General features: G+C 40.6%; 1 pseudogene; it reads right to left on the bottom strand.

Annotated features, from left to right (window-relative positions):
* Positions 1 to 3,023: 3,023 nt before the first annotated feature.
* Positions 3,024 to 3,806, bottom strand: LOC101024417 (annotated as a pseudogene).
* Positions 3,807 to 21,931: the final 18,125 nt, after the last annotated feature.

Below are 21,931 nucleotides of genomic sequence, written 5' to 3'. Positions count from 1 at the left end.
AAAAAAAAAGAGTCATTTCCCCTTCTGGGCAAGGCAGTTACTCCCATGCATTCGTAGGCCTTCAGGCAATACTAGGGAGTGACTCCAGCCAATTGTCCTCAATTTCCAAGGAGCTACTAGGAAACAGCCACTGAAAGACTGAAAAAGAAAGAAAGGGGGGAAAAAAATGAAAAAGACCCTGGTCCCTGAAGCAAACTGGGTGGTGGCAGTTAGGCACCTTCACATGGAAACCCCTTAGTTTCACCAGCCACGGCCAGTAACCTGCAGTTGCTTCCTTGCTTCAGTGCTGTCCACCAAGGGTCCTGAGTTGGAAAGAAAAGAGAGAGACAGAGAGATTCCCCTGTAAAGAGCAGAAAGGAAAGGGGAAAGAAGAAGAAAAGTAAGTTCCAAACTTCAGGCCTACCTTCTCCTGGAACTTCTGACTGGCTCATCAAAATATGTTACCAGTGGAGGGTGTCCAGGTTCTTGGCATCTTGAACAAAGAATTGGACAAAATGCACAAAGCAAGGAAGGAATGAAAGATGTGTTGAAAATGAAGGTACACTTCACAGTGTGGGAGTGGGCCTGAGCATAGGGTGCTGTTACAGAATTGGTGGGGATTTAAATACCCTCTAGAAGATTCCACTGGTTACTTGGGGGTACTCCCTATGTAAATGAAGAGGATGAAGTAAAGTTACAAAGTCATTTACTCGGTGTATGCCCTATTGTTGGGAAAAGGACTTAGGGGGGGGCCTGCATAAGCTGGCCATAAAAATATGGGACAATAAGTTGTGGAAAGCCACGAGAGGCCTCTGAGGAGGAAAGCCTCCTAATTGCCATCATGTTCCCATGCTCAGAGTGAGACCTGCTCTCTTATCCATAAACACTGTGTTCAAGGAGAAAGATACTCCTTTGAAGTATTGGAATGTGGCCAGACATGCAGGCTCCTAGTTAAGCAGGCTCCCACTAGCTACTCTCTGATAAGTTAAAGATATGCTGTTTGAGCACAAAGGAGATTCATTTAAACCACCTCTGCTATAGATTACACTTATGACACACTGCCTCTCTTTCACTGTTCGCCCTGAACATCTGCTTCTTAGATCTAAGTGACCGTACTCAATAAATAGTGTGGAGACCAGAACTTTGGGTCTTTGCAGCCTCTGATTTGCTCTGGCCCCCTGGCTCCTACCTTTATGAACTCTTAACCTGTCTCTTCTCATTCCTTTGTCGCCACCAGACTTCAGGTACCCTATGGGTTGTGTTGAAGCTGGTCCCCAACACCCTATGGAGAGGATATTTCCTGTCATAGCTGAAGTGTGAATCAGCCTTACGTTCCCTTGCCTCCAGACCCTATTTTCTTGCCTCAAAATGAAATCATTTGTCCAATGCATAATATAGTCAAAGATCTTGACACAATGGGTGTCTTAACTATCATTTCTCACTCTTTTTTTTTTTTTTGAGATGCAATTTCTCTCTTATTGCCCAGGCTGGAGTGCATTGGTACGATCTTGACTCACCGCAACCTCTGCCTCCTGGGTTCAAGCCTCAGCCTCCCAAAGGCATGAGCCACTGCACTCGGCTTCTCACCTTTAGTCAATAAATATTATTTATCTTTAAAGACAATGAAAAATTACTCACTAAATATAGTAAAAATAAACATCATTATTTTAAACACCACATCTCTGTAACCTCTTTACATTCATTAACACTCTGGAGTAAAAACAATGATGGTTTTTGTTATGGCTTTGTGTTTCTTTAAAATATCAACTAAAATAGATTTCTAATCTTTAAAATGTCAACTAAATAGATTTCTAATTTGGGAAGCATAATAACTAATATCATTTGATTTTAAAAGGAATTGTATCTTAATCATCAAGCTAAAGACATAGAAAGAAAACAAGGACATGGTCACTTTTAGTTTGTCTCAGTCTCCTGTTCACCATCTAATCAGGCACCCTTAAAATAATTCCAGCAAAATGTCTAAGAAATTCATGGATCAACCTCTAAAGCACATCTGGAAAAGTGCCAATATAGTGAATGGCAAGAAAAACAATAGCAGCAGAACATCTTTTTTAAACTTTTTTTTTCTTTTTGAGACAGAATCTTACTCTGTCGCCAGGCTGGAGTGCAGTGATGTGATCTCACTGCAACCTCTGCCTCCTGGGTTCAAGTGATTCTCCCGCCTCAGCCTCCCAAGTAGCTGGGGCTACAGGCACACTCCACCATGCCCAGCTAATTTTTGTACTTTTAGTAGAGACAGGGTTTCACCATGTTGACCAGGATAATCTTGATCTCTTGACCTCATGACCTGCCACCTCGGCCTCCCAAGGTGCTGGGATTACAGGCATGAACCACCGCGCCTGGCCTTATTTAAACTTTTGAGATAATAAAACAATACAGGAGTGGGAACCCTTGTGATATTTTTTTCTTATTTTGGTTAACAAGATCATTAATACTTTATAAACTTTATACATGTGGCACACTGTAAGGTTTAAAGAATAAAATAAGCACGATAGCTCCCTAAAACATTTGAAATAAGAAATAGTACATTATAATAACTTTTATAGGCACAAAATTCCTTACGTTTCGAGCAAGTTGAAATTCAACCCTCGTTATTCACAAGGACTCCAAGTAAGCCAGTTTACAAACCAGCATGGGCACCCTACAGATGGCTCTTTCTTACTAAGGAGTTCTCGGGATAAACGTGTTTACACTTTGAACAGTCATGTAGATATCATATAGATGGTGATTGGATATCACTATTCGGTGAAATTACTTGCCTTCCTTCATGATTTCTTCAGCCTTTTTTTGTTTGTTTGTTTGTTTGTTTGTTTGTTTGAGATGGAGTCTCGCTCTGTCACCCAGGCTAGAGTGCAGTGGCGCCATCTCGGCTCTCTGCAAGGTCTGCCTCCCAGGTTCGAGCAATTCTCCTGCTGCGACTACAGGTGCCTGCCACCACGCCTGGCTAATTTTTGTATTTTTAGTAGAGACAGGGTTTCACCATGTTGGCCAGGCTGGTCTCGAACTCATGACCTCAGGTGATTCACCCGCCTCGGCCTCCCAAAGTGCGGGAATTACAAGCATGAGTCACCGCACCCGGCCCAGACTTTTTTTTCAGTAGATAAAAGATTTTCTAAAAAGTCTGAATCTTCCAAGTGTAGCTCATCAATTGGAAAAAGCTGGAGCCTCCCGTCAGCAGTTAACAAGGTGATGGGTATTCATCTTTCCTATCCTTCTAATGCACCATCCAAACAAAATTTGTGCAAGTCAGGGAGAGAGGCCAAGTTTTCAAGTCTTCTTATTTCGTAGAACTGTGAGGGTGCCAACCACATTTCTTTTGATAAGAAACTCAGCTGCAACTGGCAGAGATGACCACTGGCAGCCCACCACCTTGGCCAAGTCAGGGTAAACCGGCAGCGGCTCAAGGAGGCAACGCAGTAAGGAGGCCGCGCGGGAGTGACGAGTGATGGAGGGCATGAAAGGTGTGAGCCAGGCACTCCCGTCCTGCAGTGCCCAGATGTCGGGCGTGCAGTCAAGTTGCAGGCACAGCCACAGGAAGGAGCGCAGGTCCCGGTGCAGGCAGGCTGGCCCCTAGGCAGCTTGAGGACCAGGCCAGGCCTTGGCGCAGGCCAGTCGGGGAGGCCCTGGGCCAAAGCAGCAGCATGGCCACCTCCTCCAAGCAGCATTCGCTTTTAAGATGCCAATCTATCAGTACTTTAAGATTTCAAAGTGAAAATAGTCATAGTTTTCTGGTCAAAATAAAAATTCCAAATGTTCCCTGGGCCAAAAAATGTACAAATGCAAATTAAAAGCACAATGAGATATCACCTCACACTTGTTAGAATGGCTGTTATAAAAAAGATAAAAGATAAGTGTTGATGAAGACATGGAAAAAAACGAATCCTTGCACACTGTTGATAGGAATGTAAATTAGTACAATCATTATAGAAAACAATATGGATGTTCCTTAAGAAAATTAAAATAGAACTACCATATGGTCTGCAATTCCACTACTAGATATGTATCCAAAGGAGATGAAACCCATGTGCTGAAGAGATATCTGCACCCCCGTTTGTTGCAGCATTACAGGAGCAAGCTAAGAAATCAACCTGAGTGGCCATCAACAGATGAATGGATAAAGAAAATGTGGTACGTAAACACAATGGAATACTATTCAGCCATGAAAAAACAAGGAAATTCTGTTTTATGTTACAACGTGGATTAACCTGGAGGACATTATGTTAGGTAAAAGGCACAGAACGACAATACCGTATAATCTCACTCATGTGTGGAATCTAAGCAAGTTGAACTCAAAGAAGAAAAGAGTAGAATGGTGTTTATCTGAGGCTCGAGCTATTGGAGGTGACAAGCAGGTGAGGTTGGGCAAAACCAAAATTTCAGTTACACAGGAGGAATACGTTCAAGGGATCTAGTGCACAACATCATGACTATAGTTAATGGTATGTTACATTTTTGAAAAATGCTAAGAGAGTGGATGTTATATGTTCTCACCACAAAAATGATAACTCTGTAAGTTAATGTGTATGTCAATTAGATAGACTTAGTCATTCCACAATGCATATATACTTTAAAAATCATGCTGTACATGATAAATACATACCATTTTATCTGTCTATTAAAAAAATAAAACAATGTATAAAAGGCATATATTTCCCTGACTAAATCTTAAGTTTCTTACTCGCCTCTGAGCTCCTTGAGGGTGGAAATGTGTGCTAGTTATGCTGACATCCCTGATGCCTTGCAGGGTACTGACTGCAGAAGAAAGGAAGAAAAGGAAGGAAAGGAAACTTCTGTCAGTTATGAAGAATTAATGTAATAGAAAGGAAACACTTCAAACAAGAGTCGGAGATCATGGCAGAGAGTGATCCTTTAAATGCTGGAGCCAGTTTCCTCTTTCTTCCTCCAATATGTTCCTTTTTTGTTTCTTGAGACCAAGTCTTACTCTGTCACCCAGGCTAGAGTGCAGTGGAGTAATCTTGGCTCACTGCAACCTCCGCTTCCCAGGCTCAAGTGATTCTCCTGCCTTAGCCTTCTGAGTAGTTGGGATTACAGGTGCCCGCCGCCATGCCTGGCTAATTTTTGTATTTTTAATAGAGACAGGGTTTCATGTTGGCCAGGCTGATCTTGAACTCCTGACCTCAGGTGATCCACCCGCTTTGGCCTCCAAAGTGCTGGGATTACAGGCGTAAGCCACCACACCCAGCCCCTGTCTTCTTAGGGATATTTTTTTCTGGCCTCTAACACATGTTAGGGCCTTGCATTTGAATTTCATAACTTTGTGGAATCATTTTACTGTAGGAAAGAGAGCAACATGGAACGCCAAGAAGTCTTGCCTGGGGGTGTCGTTTATTCCTGTGCCTCTTGTGACTTGGGGGAAAGGCAGGCATCTTTTTGTGGTTTAATTTCCCAGAGAATTATCCTCATGAGGCACAGGGACACTGGATAAATATATGTAAAGAAATTAAAACTTTTTAGATTAAAAAAAAAAAGCCAAGCCAGGACGAAGTCTTATTATGGATAATACACTTGATGCACGTTACTGAAAATGGGGTCATTTGTGGGCAATGCAAATGATTTTTGTCCCAATAACAATTTCATGATGCTAATTTTAAAAATATTCTTAGAACCTCAGTTAAAAATAAATGCATTTCTTTGACTTTTATGTTTTAAAAGAAGCCTAATTTTAAGAATATAATTGATGATTAATTACACTGCCCTTTTTCATAGACCTGATAATAAAACACTGTACTTTTTACCATACTTATGAAAATAATTACAGCACTCGATTTTAGAATAATTTTTCCTAGACCTTCTTTCAAAAGCAAAGGTACTTTCATTGCTAGTTATACCTTACACTTACAGTGTAATCATAAGTATACAACATTAATTAGTTAAGATTTTCTCTTAGGAATCACACTTCTTTGTATGGCTTTAGAAAATAAAGTATTAATCATTTTTAAGAGCTGACTATATAACAAGGGGTTATTGTCGTGGATTTCAATAAAGAGGTGTGTTTTCCACATTCTAAATGTGTGCATATTCCTCATACCCATTGTCTTCCTGGGTTTCCTCTTGGTGAAGGGCATCACCAGCCGTCATGGAAACCTGGAGACACTAGAGATTCTTTCCTTTTAATCATCCCAAACATCAGTTATCAGGTCCTGCAGATTCTTTCTTCTTGTCATCTCTTCTCTCCATCCCCTCTTCTCATTCCCAATACTATTGACATAGTTCAGACTCTTATCAGCTCTTGTTTGGACGGGTAGGTGTTTTATGACACGTCCCCTTCAGCAAACTAATGTATTCAAACTCTCCAATAAATTAGATTTGATGACATTATGAGATTAAATACATGTACTATTTGTCTAATATTTTATACATTTCAAATATAAATTTTAGAAGATGAGATAATGAAACAATAGTGTTTTAGAAATTGTATTTATTAACAGCACAAAAGCAGTTTTCCCATGAATTATAGAAATTTGTCAATGCTCTTGATAACTATTAAACATCTTACTTTTTTAAAAAGAGAAAATAAATTTTATTTTTTAAATTTATTTTTTATATTAAGATATAATTGATACACACAAAACTAAGCATATTAAGTATGTACAGTTTGAAGTGTGGACATGTGCATCCACCTGTGAAACCATCACCATAATCAAGGTAACAGACATATCCATCACCTCCAAAAGTTTCTTTGCATCTTTGTGTGTGTGTGTGTGTGTGTGTGTGTGTGGTGGTGGTGGTAAGCACATTTAACATGAGATCTATCCTCTTAATGGATTTTTAAGTGCATAATACAGTATTGTTGACTGTGTTGACTTAGAGGTACTATGCAATATGGTAAATCTCTACAACTAATTCATCTTGTATAACTGTGACTTTATACCCATTGAACAACAGCTCTTTCTTTTCCCTCTCCCCAGCTCCTGGTAACCACCATTGTATTCTCTGCTTCTATGAGTTTGACTATTTTAGATGGCCTCATATCAGTGGAATCAATAGGTGAATTAACAAAGTGTGGTATTTATACACACACACACACGCAAAAGGCAAAATGGAATTTTATTCAGCCTTTGAAAAGAAAGAAATCCTGTTATTTTTGGCAACATGTATTAACCTGGAGGACATTATGCTAAGTGAAATAAGCTAGTAAGAAAAGGACAAGTACTGTGTAATTTTTTTTATATGTGCTACCTAAACTAGTTAAACATCTTACTTTTTAAAATCCATTTCAGGCTGGGCGTGATGGCTCACGCCTGTAATCCCAGTACTTTGGGAGGCCGAGGTAGGTGGATCACGAGGTTGGGAGCTCGAGACCAGCCTGGCCAACCTGGTGAAACCCTGTCTCTACTAAAGATAAAAAAAAAAAATTAGCCGGGTGTGGTGGCACACACCTGTAATCCCAGCTACTTGGGAGGCTGAGGCAGGAGAATCTCTTGAACCCAGGAGACAGAGGTTGCAGTGAGTTGAGTTTGTACCATTGTCACTCCAGTCTGGGTGACAGGGTGAGACTCCATCTCAAAAAAAAAAAAAATCTATTTCAAGTAAACTTTTATTCAACGGCAGCTTTTATGTAGAAAAGATGATGCACTGTGAGTGTGCAGCTGGATGAATTTTCACAAAGTGGACACAGCATGTGAGCATGTAGTTTAAATTAGGACCAGGATATGGAACATTGCCAGTACCTACAAGCTCCCCTCATGACCTCTCCCAGTGACTCATTCTCCTCCCCCATCACCAAGGATAATCGCTAGCCTGACCTCTGACGCCACAGCTATGTTTTACTTGTTTTGAACTTTATACACAAATTTCATCAATAGCAAATCCTCCTTTGTGTCTGGCCTCTTTTTCTCAATGTGAAGTTTCTGAGATTCATTCATTTTGCTGTAAGTAGCAATATATATTTTCATCCTTGCTGTTCAAACATCTTACTCATTCTGGTGACTTTGTACTACCACTAACTAATAGATGACATCTCACAGCACAATACACAATTTGGATAAGGTTTATCTTTAAGGATGTGAAACAATATTTTACATAGACTTATGGATAATTTAGACTGTTTTGGCCAATTTCTTGTTAGATCTACGTGGTCATTGCTTTTAACGATGTGGTTGAGAAAGAGCTTCAGCTCGCGGAAGAGGAGGCGTTAGCTCTGCCATTTCCTTGTGCTTGAATTATTCATATCATCTACAGTCTAACATCTCTTTGCAGGAATCTTTTAAAAATCATGTGCTCATTTTTTCGAGGGCCAGTTTAGCTTAAATTAGATAATATAAGCCATAAATCCATCTCACTGGGAACATCTTAGCTGAAATAGACACTCTAAAGTTTGTGAGATGAAGAGTGTCACTGTCAATGGTTCTACATCACAGAACTCTCTTCACTCTGCCATCAGGATAAATAGCACATGGCCCTCTCGCACATAGACCAAGGAAAGATCTCAGTATTAATTCGTGTACTACTGGTAAACCTTAATGTTTTAGACAACAATAAATATAACAAATAACATATCAAAAGAAATTCTGAATTTAAAAATTAGCCAGGCATGATGGTGCGTGGAGCCCGTAGTCCCAGCTACTAGGGAGGCTGAGGTGGGAGGACCGCTTGAGCCTAGGAGTTTGAGGCTGCACTGAGTTATGACTGTATCACTGCACTCCAGCCTGGGTGACAGAGCAAGACCCTGTCTCAAAAGAAAAGAAGAAAAAGGAAAAAGAAGTTCTGAAGTTCTGATTTCCACTAAAATGGATAGGCTTGCCCCTCTCCTAGGGCACATACACTCATCTCACCTTGGACACCACTGATGACATGAATACAATAGCATCCTCCTAACATTTTTTCTAGCCTCACATCCTACTTGAGTCTACTCTCCAGACAGTCGCCCAGTCAACTTTTTCAATGTGTATCTAATTCAGGTATTTTCATGTTTGAAAACTCTTTAGCACCCCGATCTCTTTTGATAGCTCTGTGATCCATGTCCTGCCTACACTGCCAATTCATTCAATTCTGCCCTCCAAACTGACCCCTCCCCTGCCAGCATTTTCCTGGCTGTCCTCTAGTCACCTTTAGCTGCTTTTTATTACCCTAATATGGTCCACGCTGGTACAGGTTCCCATACTTTTGCTCATTTTGCTTTCCTGCCTAGAAGGCCCTCCCGTAGCTCTTCTGCGGGGCAAATGTTTTCTTCTCTTTGTAACTCGTCTTATGAATAATCTTTTTGATGAAGTTTTTCCTTTCAGTGGTGGGATTTTAGTAACCATGTTGTGTAAGGAGCCTCTGTCCTCGGCCGGGTGTGGTGGCTCACACCTGTAATCTCAGCACTTTGGGAGGCCGAGGCGGGTGAATCACCTGAGGTCAGGAGTTCAAGACCAGCCTGGGCAACATGATGAAACCCTATCTCTACTAAAAATACAAAAATTAGCTGGGCGTGATGGTGGGGACCCGTAATCCCAGCTACTCAGAAGGCTGAGGCAGGAGAATTGCTTGAACCCAGGAGGTGGAGGTTGCAGGGAGCCGAGATCGTGCTCTTGCACTCTAGCCTGGGCGACAAGAGCAAGACCATCTTTAAAAAAAAGCCTTTGTCCTCAACTCCTGCCCTACTTCCTACTTTCCGGTTTCTGTACTTAAAGTCCAGCAGCATCACTGGATTTGGGATTCATCAGACACCCCTAAATCCTTAACTTTTTCGTAAGCTAACTTCACTGGATTTTTATTTGTTTCATTTTAGAGTACCAGCAATCCCCTTTCTCATACCTAGTTTTACCCTTAGTGCCCCAGTGAACTCCATCTAGATCTTCAAACAACTATACACTCTTGTTTTTATGTTCTCACTCTAAGTGACTGTGGGTTGTTTGAGAGCAAGGTCCATAAAGCATTGGTCTTTATATTGCCAGATCTCAGCACAGTCCCTAGAACAAGGCAAATATGCAATTCCTTAAGAATGAATAGCTATGATACTGAAATAACCAAATTTTCTTGCATAATTCTGTATGGGTTAAAAGTTGACCCAATGAATGAATAGAAAGAATTTATTCCCTTATCTACAAATTCTCCTATCCTAATAAATTTATTTAGGAACTTCCTTGATTGCTTTACTTCTGACCCATATGTCAGAGAATCAGGCTGAGAGAATGAGTATGTTCTAGGCCTTGTGAAGGTAAAGGTAAATATCAGCTTGCCCAAAACACAAAGCAGGACTTTTTAAAGTTTGGTTAATTTCACTCATCAAACATTTGTTAAATACTGACTACATGCTATTTTGTGCTTAGTACCAAGGGAAATCTATAAATGTGTAAGATATGTTTCTTACGTTTGAGCAATCAGGCTACAGTACTAGATGAGGAAACATAAGGGATATTACTATGTAAATGCAAGGCAGGATCTATCCACTAGAGCCTAACTAGATAGAATTACGTTTCCTTAGTAACATTCATTCCTTTGCCCCCAGCATTTTATTTTTTTTTCTTTGTCTTCCTCCTCCTCCTCCTTCTCCTTCTTCTTTTTCCTATTCTTCTTCCTCTTCCTCTTCTTACTTTCCTTCTTCTTTGAGATGGGGTCTTGCTATGTTGCCCAGGCCGGTCTCAAACTCCTGGCCTCAAGCCATCCTCCTGTCCCAGCCTCCCAAAGTGCTGAGATTAAAGGCGTGAGCCACCATGCCTAGCTGAAGCATTTACTTCTTTCCCTAGCACCTTCTCAAAAAGTACATACTCAACAAGCCATGATGGCTTTCAAATTGCCAAATTCATCAGACTTATTTTTTTAAAGTTTACTGGTTATCAAACTTTGGAATATACCAGAATCATCTTGAAGGCTTTTAAAAACACAGACTGTTGGGTCCCACTTCCAGATTTTCTTATTCAGTTTTGTGTGCTACCCAAAAACACATATTCCTGAGCTGGGCATGGTGACATGCACCAATAATACTAGTTAATCAGGAGGCTGAGATGGGAGGATCACTTGAGCCCAGGAGCTCGGGTCTAGCTGGGGCAACATAGTGAGATCCTGTCTCTTAAAAAAAAATTATAAACTTCTGTCAAGGCTCCCTTAGTCTAATGTTGGCCTTAGTGCAGGAACCTGGTTGCATCTTGGATAGAGTGCTCTTATGGAAAGACTAAACATCACATTTGAAAGACTATGTGCTAGATCAGCAACACTGATATTTGGAGTTAGACAATTCTTTGTTTAATTCCTCTGTCCTGGGCATTCTGGGATATTTAGCAGCATATCTGGCCTCTATCCACTAGTTGCTAATAGCAATTCTCTCACACTCCTCTCTCCTTTCCTCCCTTCCACTCCCAGTTCTAACAACCATAAATATCTCCAGATGTTGCCAAATGTCTTGTGTGAAGCAAAATCACCTGTAGTTGAGACTCGCTGTTAGATTTATCACTTCTTAGCTGTGTACCATCAGATTACTCAAGGAATCTCTCTGTATTTTGGTATTATTATCTGTCAAATGGGTATAATGACATATCTTAAAGGGTGGTTGTATGGATTAAATAAGCAGATGTATATGGGAGTGCAAGCTGATTTGGACTCAGAGTTTGACTCATCTTAAAACTCATTATTCTCCTGGCTTCCAACCCCTAGAAGATATCATTTCTTTTGCTTTTCTCTCTTTTTTCATTGACTCTTCTACTTTGTCCAGTCTGCTAATTCTCATATTCTCCAAGGCTTATTTTGAATACCTTCAGTCGTTCCTTTTTTTTTTTTTTTTTTTTTTTTTTTTCAGATGAAGTTTCGCTCTTGTTGACTAGGCTGGAGCACAATGGCACGATCTCAGCTCATGGCAACCTCTGCTTCTCAGATTCAAGCGATGCTCTGGCCTCAGCCTCCCGAGTAGCTGAGATTACAGGCATCTGCCACAATGCCCGGCTAATTTTTTGTATTATTTATTTATTTATATTATACTTTAAGTTCTAGGGTACATGTGCACAATGTGCAGGTTTGTTACAAAGGTATACATGTACCATGTAGGTGTGCTGCACCCATTAACTCATCATTTACATTAGGTGTATCTCTTAATGTTATCCCTCCCCACTCCCCCCACCCCACAACCATTTCTCTGATGGCCAGTGATGATGAGCATTTTTTTATGTGTCTGTTGGCTGCATAAATATCTTTTTTTGAGAAGTGTCTGTTCATATCCTTTGCCCACTTTTTGATGGGGTTGATTTTTTCTTGTAAATTTCTTTAAGTTCTTTGTAGATTCTGGATATTAGCCCTTTGTCAGCTGGGTAGATTGCAAAAATTTTCTCCCATTCTATAGGTTGCCTGTTCACTCTGATGGTAGTTTGTTTTGCTGTGCAGAAACTCTTTAGTTTAATGAGATCCCATTTGTCAATTTTGGCTTTTGTTGCCATTGCTTTTGGTGTTTTAATCATGAAATCCTTGCCAATGCCTATGTCCTAAATGCTATTGCCTAGGTTTTCTTCTAGGGTTTTTATAGTTTTAGGTCTAACATTTAAGTATTTAATCCATCTTGAATTAATTTTTGTATAAGGTGTAAGGACGGGATCCAGTTTCAGCTTTCTACATATGGCTAGCCAGTTTTCCCAGCACCGTTTATTAAATAGGGATTCCTTTCCCCATTTCTTGTTTTTGTCAGGTTTGTTAAAGATCAGATGGTTGTAGATGTGTGGTATTATTTCTGAGGGCTCTGTCCTGTTCCACTGGTCTATATATCTGTTTTGAGACCAGTACCTTGCTATATACTGTAGCCTTGTAGTATAGTTTAAGCCAAATAGGGTGATGCCTCCAGCTTTGTTTTTTTGGCTTAGGATTGTCTTGACAATGTGGGCTCTTTTTTGGCTCCATATGAACTTTAAAGTAGTCTTTTCCAATTCAGTGAAGAAAGTCATTGGTAGCTTGATGGGGATGGCATTGAATGTATACATTACCTTGGGCAGTATGGCCATTTTCACGATACTTATTCTTCCTATCCATGAGCATGGAATGTTCCTCCGTTTGTTTGTTTTGTGTCTTCTTTTATTTCGTTGAGCAGTGATTTGTAGTTCTCCTTGAACAGATCCTTCAAATTCCTTGTAAGTTGGATTCCTAGGTATTTTATTCTCTTCGAAGCAATTGTGAATGGGAGTTCACACATGATTTGGCTCTCTGTTTGTCTGTTACTGGTGTATAGGAATGCTTGTGATTTTTGCACATTGATTTTGTACCCTGAGACTTTGCTGAAGTAGCTTATCAGCTTAAGGAGATTTTGGGTTGAGATGATGGGGTTTTCTAAATCTACAATCACGTCATCTGCAAACAGGGACAATTTGACTTCCTCTTTTCCTACTTTAATACCCTTTATTTCTTTCTCCTGCCTGATTGCCCTGGCCAGAACTTCCAACACTGTTGAATAGGAGTGGTGGGAGAGGGCATCCCTGTCTTGTCCCAGTTTTCAAAGGGAATGCTTCCATTTTTTGCCCATTCAGTATGATATTGGCTGTGGGTTTGACATAAATAGCTCTTATTATTTTCAGATACGTTCTATCAGTACCTAGTTTATTGAGAGTTCTTAGCATGAAGCACTGTTGAATTTTGTCGAAGTCCTTTTCTGCATCTATTGAGAAATTCATGTTGTTTTTGTCATTGGTCCTGTTTATGTGATGGATTACGATTATTGATTTGCATATGTTGAACCAGGCTTGCATCCCACGGGTGAAGCCAACTTGATCATGGTGGATAAGCTTTTTGATGTGCTGCTGGATTTGGTTTGCCAGTATTTTATTTAGGACTTTCACATCGATGTTCATCAGGGATATTTGTCTAAAATTCTCTTTTTTTGTTGTGTCTCTGCCAGGCTTTGGTTTCAGGATGATGTTGGTCTCATAAAATGAGTTAGAGAGGATTCCCTGTTTTTCTATTGATTGGAATAATTTCAGAAGGAATGGTACCAGCTCCTCTTGTACTTCTGGAAGAATTCAGCTGTGAATCCGTCTGTTCCTGGACTTTTCTTGGTTGGTAGGCTATTAATTATTGCCTCAATTTCAGAGCCTGTTATTGGTCTATTCAGGGATTCAATTTCTTCCTGGTTTAGTCTTGGGAGGGTGTGTGTGTCCAGGAATTTATCCATTTCTTCTAGATTTTCTAGTTTATTTGCATAGAAGTGTTTATAGTATTCTCTAATGCTAGTTTTTATTTCTGTGGGATCGGTGGTGATATCCCTTTTTTATTGGGTCTAATTGATTCTTCTCTTTATTCTTCCTTATTAGTCTTGCTAGTAATCTGTCAATTTTGTTGATCTTTTCAAAAAACCAGCTCCTGAATTCATTGATTTTTTGAAAGGTTTTTTGTGTCTCTATCTCCTTCAGTTCTCCTCTGATCTTAGTTATTTCTTTCCTTCTGCTAGCTTTTGAATGTGTTTGCTCTTGCTTCTCTGGTTCTTTTAATTGTGATGTTAGGGTGTCCATTTTAGATCTTTCCTGCTTTCTCTTGTGGGCATTTAGGGCTATAAATTTCCCTCTACACACTGCTTTAAATGTGTCCCAGAGATTCTGGTATGTTGTGTCTTTGTTCTCATTGGTTTCAAAGAACATCTTTATTTCTGCCTTCATTTTGTTATGTACCCAGTAGTCATTCAGAATCAGGTTGTTCAGTTTCCATGTAGTTGAGTGGTTTTGAGTGAGTTTCTTAATCCTGAGTTCTAGTTTGATTGCACTGTGGTCTGAGAGACAGTTTGTTGTAATTTCTGTTCTTTTACCTTTGCTGAGGAGTGCTTTACTTCCAACTATGTGGTCAATTTTGGACTAAGTGTGATGTGGTGCTGAGAAGAATGTATATTCTTTTGATTTGGGGTGGAGAGTTCTGTAGACGTCTATTAGGTCCTCTTGGTGCAGAGCTGAGTTCAATTCCTGGATATCCTTGTTAACTTTCTGTCTCATTGATCTGTGTAATGTTGACAGTGAGGTGTTAAAGTCTCCCATTATTATTGTGTGGGGGTCTAAGTCTCTTTGTAGGTCTGTAAGGACTTGCTTTATGAATCTGGGTGGTCCTGTATTGGGTGCATATATATTTAGGAGGATAGTTAGCTCTTTTTGTTGAATTGAGACCTTTACCATTATGTAATGGCCTTCTTTGTGTCTTTTGATCTTTGTTGGTTTAGAGTCTGTTTTATCAGAGACTAGGATTGCAACCCCTACTTTTTTTTGTTTTCCGTTTGCTTGGTTGATCTTCCTCCATCCCTTTATTTTGAGCCTATGTGTGTCTCTGCACGTGAGATGCATCTCCTGAATACAGCATACTGATGGGTCTTCACTCTTTATCCAATTTGCCAGTCTGTGTCTTTTAATTGGAGCATGTAGCCCATTTACATTTAAGGTGAATATTTTTATGTGTGAATTTGATCCTGTCATTATGATACTAGCTGGTTATTTTGCTCATTAGTTGATGCAGTTTCTTCCTAGCATTGATGATCTTTACAATTTGGCATGTTTTTGCAGTGGCTGATACCATTTTTTCCTTTCCAAGTTTAGTTCTTCCTTCAGGAGCTCTTGTAAGGTGGTCCTGGTGGGGACAAAATCTCTCAGCATTTCCATGTCTGTAAAATATTTTATTTCTCCTTCATTTATGAAGCTTAGTTTGGCTGGATATGAAACTCTGGGTTGAAAATTCTATTCTTTAAGAATGTTGAATATTGGCCCCCACTCTCTTCTGGCTTGGAGAGTTTCTGCTGAGAGATCCACCGTTAGTCTGATGGGCTTCCATTTTTGGTAACCTGACCTTTCTCTCTGGCTACCCTTACCATTTTTTCCTTCATTTCAAATTTGTTGAATCTGACAGTCATGTGTCTTCGAGTTACTCTTCTCAAGGAGTATCTTTGTGGCATTCTCTGTATTTCCTGAATTTGAATGTTGGCTTGCCTTACTAGGTTGGGGAAGTTCTCCTGGATAATATCCTGAAGAGTGTTTTCCTACTTGGTTCCATTCTCCCTGTCACTTTCAAGTATGCCAGTCAGACGTAGATTTGGTCTTTTCACATAGTCCCATATTTCTTGGAGGCTTTGTTCATTTCTTTTCACTCTTTTTTCTCTAAACTTCTCTTCTCACTTCATTTCAGTCATTTGAATTTGATCAAATCAAATTCTTTCTTCCACTTGATTGAATCGGCTACTGAAGTTTGCGCATGCGTCATGTAGTTCTCGTGCCATGGTTTTCAGCTCCATCACATCATTTAAGGTCTTCTCTATGCTGTTTATTCCAGTTGGCCATTCGTCTAATCTTTTTTCAAGGGTTTTAGTTTCTTTGCGATGGGTTCAAACATCCTCCTTTAGCTTGGAGGAGTTTGTTATTACTGATCATCTGAAGCCTTCTTCTCTCAACTTGTCAGAGTCATTCTCTGTCCAGTTTTGTTCCATTGCTGGCAAGGAGCTGTGTTCCTTTGGAGGAGAGGAGTCACTCTGATTTTTAGAATTTTCAGCTTTTCTGCTCTGGTTTCTCCCCATCTTTGTGGTTTTATCTACCTTTGGTTTTTGATGATGGTGATATACAAATGGGGTTTTGGTGTGGATGTCCTTTCTGTTTGTTACTTCTCCTTCTAACAGTCAGGACCCTCAGCTGCAGGTCTGTTGGAGTTTGCTGGAGGTCCACTCCAGACCCTGTTTGCCTGGGTATCACCAGTGGAGGCTGCAGAGCAGCGTATGTTGCAGAACAGCAAATGTTGCTGGCTGATCCTTCCTCTGGAAGCTTCATCTCAGAGGGGCACCTGGCCATATGAGGTGTCAGTAGGCCCCTACTGGGAGGTGCCTCCCAGTTAGGTTACTCGAGGGTCAGGGACCCACTTGAGGAGGCAGTCTATCCATTCTCAGATCTCAAACTCTGTCCTGGGAGAACCACTACTCTCTTCAAAGTTGTCAGACAGGGATGTTTAAGTCTGCAGAAGTTTCTGCTGCCTTTTGTTCAGTTATGCCCTGCTCCTAGAGGTGGAGTCTTCAGAGGCAGGCAGGCCTCCTTGAGCTGTGGTGGGCTCCACCCATTTTGAGCTTCCTGGCCACTTTGTTTACCTACTCAAGCTTCAGCAATGGTACATGCCCTTCCCACAGCCTTGCTGTTGCTTTGCAGTTCAGTCTCAGACTGCTGTGCTAGCAGTGAGCAAGGCTCCATGGGCATGGGACCCTCTGAGCCAGGCACGGATATAATCTCCTGCTGTGTCATTTGCTAAGACCATTGTAAAAGTGCAGTATGAGGGGGGGAGTGTCCCGATTTTCCAGGTACCGTCTGTCATGGCTTCTCTTGGCTAGGAAAGGGAATTCCCTGACCCCTTGTGCTTCCTGGGTGAGGTGATGCCCCGCCCTGCTTCGGCTCATGCTCCATGGGCTGCACCCATTGTCTGACAAGCCCCAGTGAGAGGAACCTGGTACCTCAGTTGGAAATGCAGAAATCACCCACCTTCTGTGTTGCTCATGCTGGAAGCTATGGACTGGAGCTGTTCCTATTTGGCCATCTTGGAACCTCCTCCTAATTTTTTGTATTTGTAGTAGAAATGGGGTTTCACTATGTTGGCCAAGCTGGTCTCAAACTCTTGATCTCAGGTGATCAACCCACCATAGCCTCCCAAAGTGGTAAGATTACAGACGTGAGCCACTGTGCCTGGCCCAATTGTTACTTTTGTGTAAATGATTATCAAATTTAAATCTCCAGAGCTAATCTCTTTCAAATTCCAATTGTGTGTGCACAGTGGCCTGTTGAATCTTTTAACATAGATTTTCCTGCTAACACCTGAAATTCAACATGTCTAAAATTATTTATTCTATTCCCCTTTTCTTTCTGATTTTTCTACTTAAGTGAAATGCATCATTTTTTTTTTCTACAAGAAATAAGCTCAGGGTCCATGTGGTCTGGTCTAGGGATTGTGCAACATTTGAAGAAATAGAGCTGAGCTGCAAGCTCCGCCTCCCGGGTTTATGCCATTCTCCTGCCTCAACCTCCCGAGTAGCTGGGACTACAGGCGCCTGCCACCTCGCCCAGCTAGTTTTTTTTTTTTTTGGATTTTTAGTAGAGATGGGGTTTCACCATGTTAGCCAGGATGGTCTCGATCTCCTGACCTCGTGATCCACCCATCTCGGCCTCCCAAAGTGCTGGGATTACAGGCTTGAGCCACCGCGCCCGGCCTGAACTCCATTTTTCTAATTAGTGTTTTGAGTAAACTACAAAAGGAGGTAGACTAAGGTTTTCTGCAAGATCTAAAATATCAACTAATTAAGTGCAAGTCAACTTCTATACCATTACATATAAATCACATTTAGTGTAGTATTTGGGTTCACTTTGAAATGTTTGATTGAAACATGTGGCTTCATTGGGGTTGGGCCTCCAAACTCAGTGTCTCAGCCTTGAAAGACTTTGAGGGCCTTGAAACAAGCCTTTCTGGAGAAGTTGCAAATGCAGGTTATAATGTGCAATATTATATATTAAATATTGGAACTTTATTTTTATTTTTTCAAAAAAGTATGTGGGCCAAATAAAGTCAGCTGTGGGCCAGACTGGGCCCATGGGCAAATAGTGTATGAATCTGGTTCTATTGGTGTGAATTATTGAAATAGTTTTTATGCTGGTTTTTCCATCTTCATGCTTTTAATCTGTCTTGTTCACAGGTATTGCCTTAATCTTCCTAAATCATCAGTCCATTTATCTGCAGAATAAAGTACAAATTGCTAAGCCTGACATTCAAGACACTACATATTTTTGCTCTTAATTACCTTTTCCCTTTTATTTTCCATTACATCTGCTATGGGAATCCTGACTGTATTCAAATCAGAAAAGCCAGATGAATTCCAATCTCTAGCCCTTTGCTGACATGCTTTTCTTACCCTGGATGCCCAAGTTCCTCTTCTTCATTTGTCCAGTGCTTCCAGTACTTTCAAACTCACTTCATGTCTGCAATCTCTGTGAATTCTTCATTGACACCTCTCTAAGAGCAAGATGTTACCTCTTTCTGTAGCATTTGTTTTCCTTAGCTTTCCTTTGGTTGGTAGTTTGTACACTTAGCTATTTTCAATACATATTCTTTTGTTTTTGTTTTTTTTTTTTTGAGACGGAATTTTGCTCTTGTCTTCCAGGCTGGAGTGCAATGGTGCGATCTCGGCTCACTGCACCCTCTGCCTCTAGGGTTCAAGCAATTCTCCTGCCTCAGTGTCCCAAGTAGCTGGGATTACAGGCGTGTGCCACCATGCCCAGCTATTTTTTGTATTTTTAATAGAGACAGGGTTTCACCACATCGGCCAGACTGGTCTTGAACTCCTGACCTCAGGTGATCTGCCTACCTCGGCCTCCTAGAGTGGTGGGATTACAGGCGTGAGCCACTGCTCCCAGTCTTTTCAGTACATATTCTTATGTATGTTGGTTTTTGCCTCAGTAAATGTTTGGTGATGGTGAAAAATCTAGAGTTATATATGCTGTTTCAAAGTCTAGAAGATAAAAGAGTTAACGTGCCCATCAAAGGACCAACTTTCTTAAGAAGTCACTTATGTCCTTGAATAATCTCAGGACACCAAAATGGAGAGTCAATACATGAAAAAGGTCATTAATCCAGCTGCCTGGGAGCACTTTGATGATTGATGGAACTTTGGACTGAATCGGCCAGCTGTTCTGTTCAAAGCCAATGTATATTTTTAGAGCGAAAGTCTGTGACAAGAAATGTAGGACATTTATTTTTGCTCAGAAGTTTCTAGACATGTTTCTGTCTGCTTACACCTTCTTCAGAAAGCAGTACAGATGAGAAATAGCCCTGATTTACCAGGTTTTGTGTTGGATTGACTTTTCCTTATTAAGTGATGATTCTTCACATCATATTATCTATCATATTAGAACTTTTTTTAGACAAGTTGTAATCTACTATTTATATTTAATAAAAATTGATTCTTGGTACATAACAATTTCACCTGTAGGGTACTGTCATGCAGACTTTCTAAGATTCCAAGGTTACAGCATCTTTCTTTCTTGCATCCAAGAGTTAACGTTGAGTGCTTGGCATGTCATTAGTAGCATTTCCCTGACTCTGGCCTTTACACCTTTTACTCTGAGTGTGAAATGCTCTCATACTCTTCATGGCAAACTAATTATGATGTTGGCTTTTGTATGTGTGTGTGCTGCTGCTCTAATATCTTTAAATGGCATCTCTTATTACCCCTGTTAGTGAAAATGATCATATTTTCCTGCAAGCAGGCTAATTCTGTTTAATGAAGGGAATCTTTGTCCATTAGTATTCCCAATCCCTTTCTAAAAATAAAGCCTAATAATTTCTTTAGGATAGAAGTTAAACTAGCCAGTCCACAATTTTCTGAATCTAGAGCATTCTTGATCTGTTGTTATTGTTATCTAATTTCAATTCCTCAAGAATTTTTCCTGAATTCTTGGCTGATGTTATTCCAATTAAATCACCTTGGTGTTTAAGTGTTGTGCTAAGAATTTTTCTAATCAGGACTTTTTTTTTTTTTTTTGAGACAGGCTCTCGCTGTCACCCAGGCTGGAGTGCAATGCTGCAATCTTGGCTCTCTGCAAACTTCACCTCCTGGGCTCAAGCAATTCTCCCACTTCAGCCTCCAGAGAGGCTGAGATCATAGTGTGCAACACCAGGCCCAACTACTTTTTGTATATTTTTTGGTAGAGATGGGATTTCACCATGTTGCCCAGGCTGGTCTCCATGAACTCCTGGATTCAAGTGATCGGCCTGCCTTGGCCTCCCAAAGCGTTGGGGTTACAGGCATGAGCTACTGCACACCAGGCTTAATCAGGACTTTTAAAATTGACTGGCCAGGTACAGTGTGGCTCATGCCTGTAATCCCAGCACTTTGCCAGGCGGAGGAGAGTGGATCACGAGGCCAGGCATTCGAGACGAGCCTGGCCAACATAGTGAAACCCCGTTTCTATTAAAAATGCAAAAATTAGCCGGGGGTGGTGGTGGGCGTCTGTAATCCCAGTTACTTGGAAGGCTGAGGCAGGAGAATCGCTTGAATCTGGGAGGCGGAGGTTGCAGTGAGCCGAGATCACGCTATTGAGCTCCAGCCCAGGCAACAGTGCGAAACTCCGTCTCAAAATAAATAAATAAATAATTAAATGACAACACTAATTTTGATAACGTGACAGTAAATGTTGACACTGCAGTCTTGTTCATTCTTTTGTTTTATGAGTAAATCAGCCTGTGAGGGACACGGAGATGGTTTTCACTGCCTTTTCAAAGAAACTGATGTGCTTCTGATTCCTAAAGAGCAGTTTGAAATAAAATCAGGCAGAGTACATTGAAGGCAGCTAGCTAGTTTCTTTCATTTGGAACTAAATGTTTGTTTGTTTGTTTTTTCTTCTCATCTTTAGCTAACAGTCCATCCCCAAACGAGTTAAGTGGCATGTGATATGTTTCTTGGCATAATCCTTCCATCTGTTGCTTGTCTGCCTTGGGCAAATTTTCCAAAACAATTCAATTTTGTCAGTTTGCATCTCATTTAAATATGTTCAGAAAGCTGTGAACTACTGTCCTGAAAGTTTTCCAAACTTCCTAATTCACTTACCGTTAAAAAAAAACATATATATGTATTATATATATAATTTAGATGTTTGTAACGTCTCCTTTTCCAGGGATATTTAAGATTATTAAAAATGAGTGCAGTAAGTTGGGAGTGGTAGCTTATGCCTGTAATCCCAGCACTTTGGGAGGCTGAGGTGGGCAGATCACTTGAGGTCAGGAGTTCAAGACCAGCCTGGGCAACATGGTGAAACGCTACCTCTACTAAAAAATACAAAAATTAGTCAGGCATGGTGCTGGGTTCCTGTAATCCCAACTACTCGCTCTGGAGGCTGAGGCAGGAGAATCACTTGAACCTGGAAGGCAGAGGTTGCAGTGAGCCAAGATTATGCCATTGCACTCCAGTCTGGGCAACAGATCGAGACTCCTTCTCCAAAACAAAAACAACAACAAAAAAATGAGTCCAATAGAG

The sequence above is a fragment of the Papio anubis genome, chromosome 6 (assembly GCF_008728515.1).
Source record: "Papio anubis isolate 15944 chromosome 6, Panubis1.0, whole genome shotgun sequence".
NCBI lineage: Eukaryota > Metazoa > Chordata > Mammalia > Primates > Cercopithecidae > Papio > Papio anubis.
Note: the sequence above shows the minus strand (reverse complement) of the source record. Positions and strands in the feature narration are given on the sequence as shown.